Source organism: Thalassophryne amazonica, chromosome 6 (genome assembly GCF_902500255.1).
Source record: "Thalassophryne amazonica chromosome 6, fThaAma1.1, whole genome shotgun sequence".
NCBI classification, from domain to species: Eukaryota; Metazoa; Chordata; class Actinopteri; order Batrachoidiformes; family Batrachoididae; genus Thalassophryne; species Thalassophryne amazonica.
Window position 1 is genome coordinate 40,685,414 of NC_047108.1, and position 11,844 is coordinate 40,697,257.

Sequence of the window (11,844 nt, forward strand, 5' to 3'; positions counted from 1 at the left end):
ATTGTCCGTTCATTTACGCCCCCTGTTGTGGGTCCGTGTCACTACACTTTCACAACAAGATATCTCGGCCAGCGTCATGGATCCCGAGGGGCGTCAACAATCTGTTGGACAGCCAATGGGAGAGCAGGATGCACTGGCGTCTGCAGGAGGCGTGATTGGTGAGTTGCAGCAAATCCTCACCGCCTTTACTGCTCGGTTGGATCTGATGACCGAGCAAAACGTCATCCTTAATCGCAGGATGGAGACTCTCACCGCACAGGTGGAAGCGCGCGCTCAGGGCGCTGCTGCAGCTCCTCCTCCTACCGACCCAGTGCAGAATATCAGCGTTCCACTGGTCGTTCAACGACCCCCCCCCCCCCTCCTTCCCCTGAAGCATACATAAGTCCCCCAGAGCCGTACGGGGGTTGTGTGGAGACGTGCGCGGACTTTCTTATGCAGTGTTCGTTCGTCTTTGCACAACGTCCCATAATGTACGCGTCTGACGCCAGTAAGGTGGCTTATGTCATTAACTTGCTTCGTGGTGAGGCACGCGCTTGGGCTACAGCGCTTTGGGAGCAAAATTCATGGCTCCTTCTCACGTATGCTGGGTTTGTGAGGGAATTCAAAATGGTTTTTGATCACCTGCAGTCGACTTCCGCATCGCGGCTGCGAGATCCGGCTGGAATAACGCTGCGCTCCGCGCCGCCTTCATAAACGGACTGTCGTCGTTCCTGAAGGAGCACCTGGTAGCTAAGGACGAACCGCGGGATTTGGATGGACGTATTGATCTCGTTATACGGTTAGACAATCGCTTAGAGGAACGCCGTCGGGAGCGAGACGAAGGACGTGGCTGGGCACGCGCCGTCCCTCTCCCTTCCGGGTCTGAAAAGGTTCTGCCCTCCCCACGCTCCACAGCCGCAGCGCTCCGTGGGGCAACAGCACCCCCTGCTGACGTTGCTAGGGAGACGCGCAGGGCCAAGATAAGATCAAATGACAGAATGAGGAGGCTGGTCCACGGGGAGTGTTTTTTCTGCAGCTCAAAGGAGCATATACAGAGAAACTGCCCCAAACGGCCAAAACGACAACACTCGCCTTTAGAGACTGGGCTAAAGGGGGGTCATAACATACACATGGGACACACACGTATTGCCACACGACTCCCAGTTACAATCCTGAGTGGGGATTTAACCCTTCAAGCCCCAGCACTGGTGGACACGGGGTCAAAAGGGAATCTGCTGGATAGCAGATGGGCTAGGGAACCAGGGCTCCCTCTGGTGGCGCTTCCTTCACCATTGCAGGTGCGGGCACTAGATGGCACCCTTCTCCCTTTAATCACGCACAAGACACAACCAGTAACTCTGGTAGTGTCTGGGAATCATTGGGAGGAGATCGAGTTTTTTGTGACTCCTTCTACCTCCCGCGTGATTTTGGGCTTCCCTTGGATGTTGAAACACAATCCCCGGATTGATTGGCCGTCTGGGGTGGTGGTTCAGTGGAGCGAAACCTGCCATCAGGTGTGTTTAGGATCCTCGGTTCCTCCCCGTTTACAGGCTAAGGAGGAGGTCAAAGTCCCTCCCAATCTGACAGCGGTGCCGGTTGAGTACCACGATCTTGCTGACGTCTTCAGCAAGGATCTGGCACTCACCCTTCCTTCGCACCGTCCATACGATTGTGCCATTGATTTGATACCAGGCGTGGAGTTCCCATCCAGCAGGCTGTACAACCTCTCACAACCTGAACGCGAATCAATGGAGACCTACATCCGGGACTCATTAGCTGCCGGGTTGATCCGAAATTCCACCTCCCCGATGGGTGCAGGTTTCTTTTTTGTGGGCAAGAAAGATGACGGACTCCGTCCATGCATTGATTACAGGGGGCTGAATGAGATTACCGTTCGCAATCGATACCCGTTGCCCTTGTTGGATTCCGTGTTCACCCCCCTGCATGGAGCCAAAATCTTTACAAAATTGGATCTTCAGAATGCGTATCACCTGGTTCGGGTCCGGAAGGGAGACGAATGGAAGATGGCATTTAACACCCCGTTAGGTCACTTTGAGTACCTGGTCATGCCATTCGGCCTCACTAACGGCCCCGCAATGTTCCAAGCTTTGGTAAACGATGTCTTGCGGGACTTCCTGCACCGATTCGTCTTCGTATATCTGGACGGTATTGTCATCTTTTCCCCGGACCCTGAGACTCATGTCCAGCATGTACGTCAGGTCCTGCAGCGGTTGTTGGAGAACCGGCTGTTTGTGAAGGGCGAGAAGTGTGACTTTCACCGCACTTCTTTGTCCTTCCTGGGGTTTATCATCTCCTCTAACTCCGTCGCGCCTGATCCGGCCAAGGTTGCAGCGGTGAGAGATTGGCCCCAACCTACAAGCCGTAGGAAGCTGCAACAGTTCCTCGGCTTTGCAAATTTCTACAGGAGGTTCATAAAGGGCTATAGCCAGGTAGTTAGCCCCCTGACAGCCCTGACCTCTCCTAAAGTCCCCTTCACCTGGTCGGATCGGTGCGAAGCCGCGTTCAAGGAGTTGAAACGACGGTTCTTGACTGCACCAGTGCTGGTGCAGCCCGACCTTTGTCGCCAGTTTGTGGTTGAAGTGGACGCCTCTGACTCAGGGATAGGAGCCGTGCTATCCCAGAGCAGAGAGACCGATAAGGTCCTTCACCCGTGTGCCTATTTTTCCCGCAGGTTGACCCCAGCTGAACGGAACTATGACGTCGGCAACTCCTTGCGGTGAAAGAGGCTCTTGAGGAGTGGAGACACCTGTTGGAGGGAGCGTCTGTGCCATTCACGGTTTTCACTGACCATCGGAACCTGGAGTATATCAGGACCGCCAGGCGGCTGAACCCCATGCAAGCCCGCTGGTCACTGTTCTTCGGGCGTTTTGACTTCCGGATCACCTACCGCCCCGGGACCAAGAACCAGAGATCGGATGCCTTGTCCCGGGTGCATGAAGATGAAGTCAAGACTGAGCTGTCGGATCCACCGGAGCCCATCATTCCGGAGTCCACTGTCGTGGCCACCCTCACCTGGGACGTGGAGAAGACCGTCCGGGAGGCCCTGGCACGGAGTCCGGACCCCGGAACAGGGCCGAAGAACAGACTCTACGTCCCACCAGAGGCAAGAGCTGCTGTCTTGGATTTCTGTCACGGTTCTAAGCTCTCCTGTCATCCGGAGGTGCAAAGGACCGTGGCAGTGGTCCGGCAGCACTTCTGGTGGGCGTCCTTGGAGGCCGACGTCCGGGAATATATCCAGGCCTGCACCACCTGTGCCAGGGGCAAGGCAGACCACCAGAAGGCACAGGGACTTCTTCAGCCACTTCCTGTGCCTCATCGCCCCTGGTCCCACATCGGTCTGGATTTTGTCACGGGCCTCCCGCCGTCCCAGGGCATGACGACCATCTTCATGATAGTGGACCGATTCTCCAAGGCGGCCCACTTCGTGGCCCTCCCGAAGCTCCCCACGGCCCAGGAGACTGCAGACCTCCTGGTCCACCACGTCGTCCGTCTGCATGGGATACCTACTGACATCGTCTCTGATCGTGGTCCCCAGTTTTCCTCACACGTCTGGAGGAGCTTCTGCCGGGAACTGGGGGCCACTGTGAGCTTCTCCTCCGGGTATCACCCGCAGACCAATGGACAGGCAGAATGGGCCAATCAGGAATTGGAGCAAGCCCTGCGCTGTGTGACGTCCGCACACCCGACGGCCTGGAGTGAACATCTGGCCTGGATCGAGTACGCACATAACAGCCAGGTGTCCTCTGCCACCGGCCTTTCCCCATTTGAGGTGTGTTTGGGGTATCAGCCCCCGTTGTTTCCCGTGGTGGAGGGAGAGGTCGGTGTGCCCTCGGTCCAGGACCACCTGCGGAAGTGCCGTCGGGTGTGGCGCTCCGCCCGTTCTGCCTTGTTAAAGGCTCAGACGAGGGTGAAGACCCATGCAGACCGCCGGCGGTCCCCGGCCCCTGCTTACCAGCCCGGGCAGGAGGTGTGGCTATCCACAAAGGACATCCCCCTCCAGGTGGACTCTCCAAAGCTCAAGGACAGGTACATTGGACCATATGAAATCCTCAGTCCTGCCGCAGTGAAGCTCCGACTCCCAGCTTCACTGCGGATCCACCCGGTTTTTCATGTGTCAAGAATCAAACCCCACCACACCTCACCCCTCTGTGCTCCCGGACCGGTGCCGCCTCCTGCCCGGATCATCGACGGGGAGCCGGCTTGGACAGTGCGCCGGCTCCTGGACGTCCGTCGGATGGGCCGGGGGTTCCAGTATTTGGTGGACTGGGAGGGGTATGGACCCGAAGAACGCTCCTGGGTAAAGAGGAGCTTCATCCTGGATCCGGCCCTCCTGGCCGATTTCTACCGCCGTCACCCGGATAAGCCTGGTCGGGCACCAGGAGGCGCCCGTTGAGGGGGGGGGTCCTGTTGTGTGGGCCGCCAGAAGAGGAGGTACTGCTGGCCCACCACCAGAGGGTGCCCTGCCTGAAGTGCGGGCTTCAGGCACGAGAGGGCGCTGCCGCCACGGACACAGCCGGGGGTGACAGCTGTCACTCATTATCTCTTGACAGCTGTCACCCATCTACACTTCATCATCCCACTCCATAAAGACCGGACGTCATCTCCACCTCGTTGCCGAGATATCGTCTACCTTAGGAGGTACTTTGTTCTCAGCCATTGTTTTGTCTACCACAGACAGTGTTTGCTTGTGTTATTTTTGCAGTAGGTTTTGTGAGTGCTTGCAGCTGGAGGCTGGGTTTGGACTGACGTCTTCACTCCAAACCTTTGATAAGTACACATACTACTGCACGTGCCAGCTTTCTGTATGAGAGGTGGAGGTGGAATTTCCACCATTGTTGTTACTGGGTGTTCACACACCCACATCTGATTGTCTCTGCTCCACGCCAGCAGTACCAGATCCGACACGCAGAGACGGTGGCCACCTGGGGTGTTCGGGATTTGGCGGCTCCAGTATTCTCCAGGTTCGGTGGCGGAGGAAATCGTGTGGTTCCGGTTCTTCTCAGGACAGACGTCCTCTATCCTTGAGCCTGCCCACACGTCACCTTTGTTAATTGACTATTGTTCACATTCTGTAATCTGCTGTGTTTGGTTGTGCTTTTCACAACAGTAAAGTGTTCATATTTGACTCTTTCATTGTCCGTTCATTTACGCACCCTGTTGTGGGTCCGTGTCACTACACTTTCACAACAAGCACAACTCTGTTTCCCGTACCTTGTGCAGCCTTTGTTACAAATTGGGCTTTGATTGGTCCCGGGGCTGTATCCCTGGGTGGCGTTGTCGGTCCTTCTTTTAAAATTGAAATTAAATTATAGTGTCTTTTTAATTAGGATAAACAAACAAATAACCCTAGCCCAGGAGTGAGACTCCACTTCGCCACATAGGTAACAGAACCTTAAAATCAGATGTTGCAGAAAGCCAATGAAGGAAGGCCAAAATTGGTGTAATATGGTCAAACTTTCAGTATCTTGTCAAAATACAAATGGAGACCACTAATGCTGGACTGCGGTACACCAGAGAATAGGCAACTGCAATAATCCAGTCTAAAAGAGACAAATCCATGGAGCAGAGTCTCTGCATCAGCCATAGACAGGATGGGAGGAATCGTTGCTATGTTACAAAAGTGGATGAAAGCAGTCCTTGTGATTTCTCTGATGTGCAGATCACAGAACATGAGCTCAAAAGTCACCCCAAAGTTCCTCACTTTTCCTGTGTGATGAATAACACACGAGTCTAAGTTATGTTAGCTGGATGTCTATGTCTCCCTGGACCAAAGACCATAATTTTAGTCTTCTCTGAATTTAAAAGTAAGAAATTGCTAGACATCCAGCTTTTCACTGAAGCAAGGCAATCCTATAAAGTCTTTATGTGTATGAGATAACCAATAGTTATTAACATGTACAACTGAGTATCATCAGCATAGTAGTGAAAGGTAATCCCATTATGTTGCAGTAAGGGCTGCCATATAAAGGGAGTAAAGCAGGGGGCCTAAGACGGACCCCTGTAGAACCCCATATTTCATGGCAACAAGGTCTGATGTGACTTTATTGTACATGACACAGTGAGAGCAACTGGTTAAGTAGGATGTCAACCATGCAAGGACATTCCCAGCAATCCCACAGTAATTCTCCAGCCTAATGAGTAGTATACAATGATCCGCCGTATCAAACGCAGCACTAAGATCTAACAGTAACAGAACCATGGTGGTATCTGAATCCATTGCAAGCAGGAGATCATTTACCACTTTCGTGAGAGCTGTCTCCATGGAATGGTGTGTTCTAAATGCAGAGCGCAGTGGCTCAAAGAGGTTATTCTCATTAAGCTGGTCAACGAGCTGCTGTGAAACTAGTTTTTCAAGAATTTTAGAACCAAATGATAGGTTTGATTTCAGTAGACTGGGATCAAGGTTAGATTTCTTAAGTTTTGGTTTAATCACCGTGGATTTAGAAACAGATCCCGAGGTGAGTGACAAATTAATAATTTCCAGTACAGTAATCCCAAGTGTAGGCCACAGGTCCTTTGACTTCATGCTTTGCTTGCGCTCTGACAGGCACTGTCAACTGTGGGACCTTATATGTAGACAGGTGTGTGCTTTTCCAAATCATGTCCAGTCAACTGAATTTACCCCAGGTGGACTCCAATTAAGCTACAGAAACATTGCAAGGATGATCAGTGGAAACAGGATACACCTAAACTCAATTTTGAGCTTCATGACAAAGCCTGTGAATACTTATGTACATGTGATTTCTTATTTTTTTTATTTTTAGTTAGTTTAGTTTAATAAGTTTAGTTAATTGCAAACATCTCATAAAAACTTTTTTCACATATTTTGAGGAAAGAAAATTAATTTCATCCATTTTGGAATAAGGCTGTAACATAAAAAATGTGAAAGTGCAACGCTGTGAATACTTTCTGGATGCACTGCATCTACTGCATGATCATGTTACATACATAAGTGACATCAGGCAGTCTGGCACCAAGTTCACTTGTAGTTGAGAAGTTGATGTATTGCCGTGATGATAAATAAGTGTCTTGTCCCAGTGGACAAGGCAGCGAGACTGCAAACGTAACAAGTGAGTGATTTGAAACCACCAACACAAGAGACACAATATCAATATTTGAGACAGTAATACAGTAGTGTTCAGAATAATAGTAGTGCTATGTTACTAAAAAGATTTAATCCAGGTTTTGAGTATATTTCTTATTGTTCCATGGGAAACAAGGTACCAGTAGATTCAGTAGATTCTCACAAATCCAACAAGACCAAGCATTCATGATATGCACACTCTTAAGGCTATGAAATTGGGCTATTAGTAAAAAAAATAGAAAAGGGGGTGTTCACAATAATAGTAGTGTGGCATTCAGTCAGAGAGTTCTGCAATTTTGTGGAACAAACAGGTGTGAATCAGGTGTCCCCTATTTAAGGATGAAGCCAGCACCTGTTGAACATGCTTTTCTCTTTGAAAGCCTGAGGAAAATGGGACGTTCAAGACATTGTTCAGAAGAAAAGCGAAGTTTGATTAAAAAGTTGATTGGAGAGGGGAAAACTTATATGAAGGTGCAAAAAATTATAGGTTGTTCATCTACAATGATCTCCAGTGCTTTAAAATGGAAAAAAAAAAAAAAAACAGACACGTGGAAGAAAACGGAAAACAACGATCAAAATGGATAGAAGAATAACCAGAATGGCAAAGGCTCACCCATTGATCAGCTCCAGGATGATCAAAGACAGTCTGGAGTTACCTGTAAGTGCTGTGACAGTTAGAAGATGCCTGTGTGAAGTTAATTTATTTGCAAGAATCCCCCGCAAAGTCCCTCTGTTAAATAAAAGACGTGCAGAAGAGGTTACAATTTGCCAAAGAACACATCAACTGGCCTAAAGAGAAATGGAGGAATATTTTGTGGACTGATGAGAGTAAAATTGTTCTTTTTGGGTCCAAGGGCCACAGACAGTTTGTGAGATGACCCCCAAACTCTGAATTCAAGCCACAGTTCACAGTGAAGACAGTGAAGCATGGTGGTGCAAGCATCATGATATGGGAATGTTTCTCCTACTATGGTGTTGGGCCTATATATCGCATAACAGGTATCATGGATCAGTTTGGATATGTCAAAATACTTGAAGAGGTCATGTTGCCTTATGCTGAAGAGGACATGCCCTTGAAATGGGTGTTTCAACAAGACAATGACCCCAAGCACACTAGTAAACGAGCAAAATATTGGTTCCAAACCAACAAAATTAATGCCTCGCAGATGTGAAGAAATCATGAAAAACTGTGGTTATACAACTAAATACTAGTTTAGTGATTCACAGGATTGCTATAAAAGCAGTTTGAACATAATAGTTTTGAGTTTGTAGCGTCAACAGCAGATGCTACTATTATTGCGAACACCCCCTTTTCTACTTTTTTTTACTAATAGCCCAATTTCATAGCCTTAAGAATGTGCATATCATGAATGTTTGGTCTTGTTGGATTTGTGAGAATCTACTGTATCTACTGGTACCTTGTTTCCCATGTAACAATAAGAAATATACTCAAAACCTGGATTAATCTTTTTAGTCACATAGCACCACTATTATTTTGAACACTACTGTATTTCCATTAAAAACCTCAAGCAGTCTGGACGTGCACAGTAACAGAGGTACAAATTAAAGTTCAGCACTGACACTCGCCGATTTGAGGAAAGTGGGACCGGAGTCATTTCTGTGATTAAAAGCCTGACGTTTATTTTTTTCATAACATGCTCAGACTCGGACCCGTAGCCTGACACACACCTGTTAAATCAGACACAAAAGGCTGTGATTTGACACTTTTCTGCTTTCACTCCTTCAGTTCCCATCATATTTTAATAGTTTTTGCAGTGCGCACACTGATTACATTTTGGGATCACATACATTTGGCAGAAAAGTGTGCAACCTTACAAAACAGTCAGAAAAAAGATGAAACTGTGAATTAGAGGTGATGATTGTAGAAAGAAAAACTTGTTGAGGGTCAGATTAATCCAGAATAAAGCATAATCCAAGGACAGAGAACTTTAAAACTGTCACGCACGTCACTGCATGACACAGAGTTACAGAACTGCAGAAGCATAAATCAGGCTTTAAATTCATTAAATAAGTCATCATAGTCTGTGTGAAGAGTTTTTCCAGCTCTTTACCTCCTGGCATGGAGGTGTGGAAACACACATATTTGACCAATACATTTTGTGTCTTTGGGTCACTTATTTGGCTGCACACAAAATAGTATACAGCTCTGAATACAGATTTTTTCAAAAATCAATAAATAATTAATCCAAACATGTCTGTTTTTGTATATAAGACTCTCTTCACAAAGGACCACGTTCCAAATTTCAGCACCTGCTCCGTTTGTCTCTTTTCCTTTTCACCGCCTCCTCACGATCAGTGTTTTGTTTAGTTTTTTCCTCTCAGTTGCCAAATTCTAGAGTCGCTGCACACATTTTGATCATGTTCATACACTCTCTACCACTGATTTTCAGCCTGTCACACATCGCCAAAACCCATTTTTTCTTGGACAATCAAGCAAATGTGGGGTGCACACCTGCCACATTTTATCTGGTCGTAACCTCCTCCGGTATGACCAAAACACTTTAATCCAATCATATGTTTTACACACATCAGATGACTATATGATTATAAAGGTTTATTTTTGAAACAGAGATCATAAAGTGAGTAAAAATGATAAATATAAACATTTTAAACAGAATACAAATGAATTAAAACTGAGTAAAAGTTTGGTGATTATTATCAGGCTGAGGCAGGCACTGAGTGCTCTTCTAGTTTTTAGACTGTAGTGAATTTTCAGCACGGTGCACAGTGGCTTAGTGATTAGCATTGGTGCCTCACAGCAAGAAGGCTGTGGGATTGCTTCCTGACCTTTCTGTGTGGAGTTTACATGTTCTCCCCGTGTCTGTGTGGGTTTCCTCTGGGCACTCACAATCAAAAACCCAGTTTGTGTCACATTTCTGGAGGAACTTCTGTCATCTCCTCGGGATCACTGCCAGTTTGACTTTGGGCTACCATCCACAACCAAACAGAATGACTAAATCAAGAACTCAAGAACGGACTCTGCATTCTTGCCTCACAACACCCAGCCACATGGTCATCTCAACTTCCATGGATTGAACTTGCACACAACCACTTACCGTCTGCCTCCACTGGTTATTCTCCTTTTCATGTTGTTTTTGGTCATCAACCATCTCTGTTTCCACCCACAGTGTCCACTTCTCTAGTGTCCACTTTTCCATCTGCACTCAAGTCTCATTCTCCGCTGCCGACGAACCTGGGAGCGGGCAAGAAGAGCTCTGCTGCGATCCTCGCTGGCCTACAAATCTGCTGCTGACCGTAAGAGAACTCCTGCACCACCGTATGAGCCTGGTCAGAAAGTTTGGCTCCCGACTCTCCACCTCCTGCTTAAAGGACTGCCCAGGAAACTATTTCCCAGTTTCATTGGTCTATTACCAATTTCCAAAGTCATTAACCCAGTGTCTGTTTACTTCCGTCTCCCAAGGTCTATGCGCATCCATCCAACCTTCCATGTCAGTCATGTCAAACCTATCAGATCCAGCCGTCTGGCCCTTCCCCACCTTCCACCCGGTTTGTGGATGCTGGCTCGGTTTTTCGGTGCAGCGGCTCACCACCGTGGACGTGAGATCCAATATCTCATGAACTGGCAGGGCTGTGGCCCAGAGGAGCATTTGTGCATTCACTCCCGCTTCATTTTGGATCCTGGGGTACTGTCAGGGTTTGAGTTTTGTTCTGATTCTGGTTTTATTTTTCTAGTCTGTTTGTTATTTTTTCAGTTTCATTGGTTTTCTGTGGGTTCATTTTCTTGTGAGGTGTTTCTGCTCGGGTCTGTCTGTCTCTATCTCTCTTGGTGCTTGGTGGTGGGTGTTTCACTCTCTCTGGCCACACCCTTATTCTAGTGCTTTCTATGCACACCTGTTCTTGATTTGCTGCTGGTCACCTGGGTTCATATAAGATCACTGGGTGTGTTTGGGTGTGTTTACAACCAGAGCTGTTTGTTGAGCCGTGCATTTGTGTCCTACAATTCCTGACCAACCAGCCTGATAATATCCAGCAAAATGTGTTGCAGTTTCCAACAGCAGCAGTTGTTATTGCCCAAAAGTTGAAAAATCATCTCTTAAAAAACCCAAAACATGTCTGCACAAGGTTTTATATCCTGATCTGTTTTTTGTTTTTTTTTTGTTTTTTTAAGAGGTGAAGCCAGTGGTGTAACACAGGTGATGTAACACAGTGGTAAACATACCACTGTCCCAGCTTTTTTGAAACGTGTTGCTGGCATCCGTTTCAAAATGAGCAAATATTTGCACAAAATCAATAAAGTTTATCAGTTTGAACATTAAATATCTTGTCTTTGTGGTGTATTCAATTGAATATAGGTTGAAGAGGATTTGCAAATCATTGTAATCTGTTTTTATTTATATTTTACACAACATCCCAACTTCATTGGAATTGGGGTTGTATGTTGGACAAAAAAACTGGGCTCCATTTAAATGTTTGCTCTTTTTTTGTGTATGCCTGGCATTATTGTGTTTAGTTTTGTAATTTTTTTCATCTAGCATTTGGTTTTGCATTCACAATTGTATTTCAATTATAATTTTTTTTTTCAATGTTAACAAGTAGGAGTCTCATGCTTTTTTCGTGCTCCCGTCACGAAATGAGTCATTTTCATGGCGCATTTTTTATTTTATTTTCCTATTTCTAACCCTGCCCCTTCCTCTAACTCTAACCATAACATGAAGAGAGAGAGAGAGAGAGAGAGAGCCTAGTCTGCTAAGTAAGAGAAGAAGAAAAGAGAGAGAGGA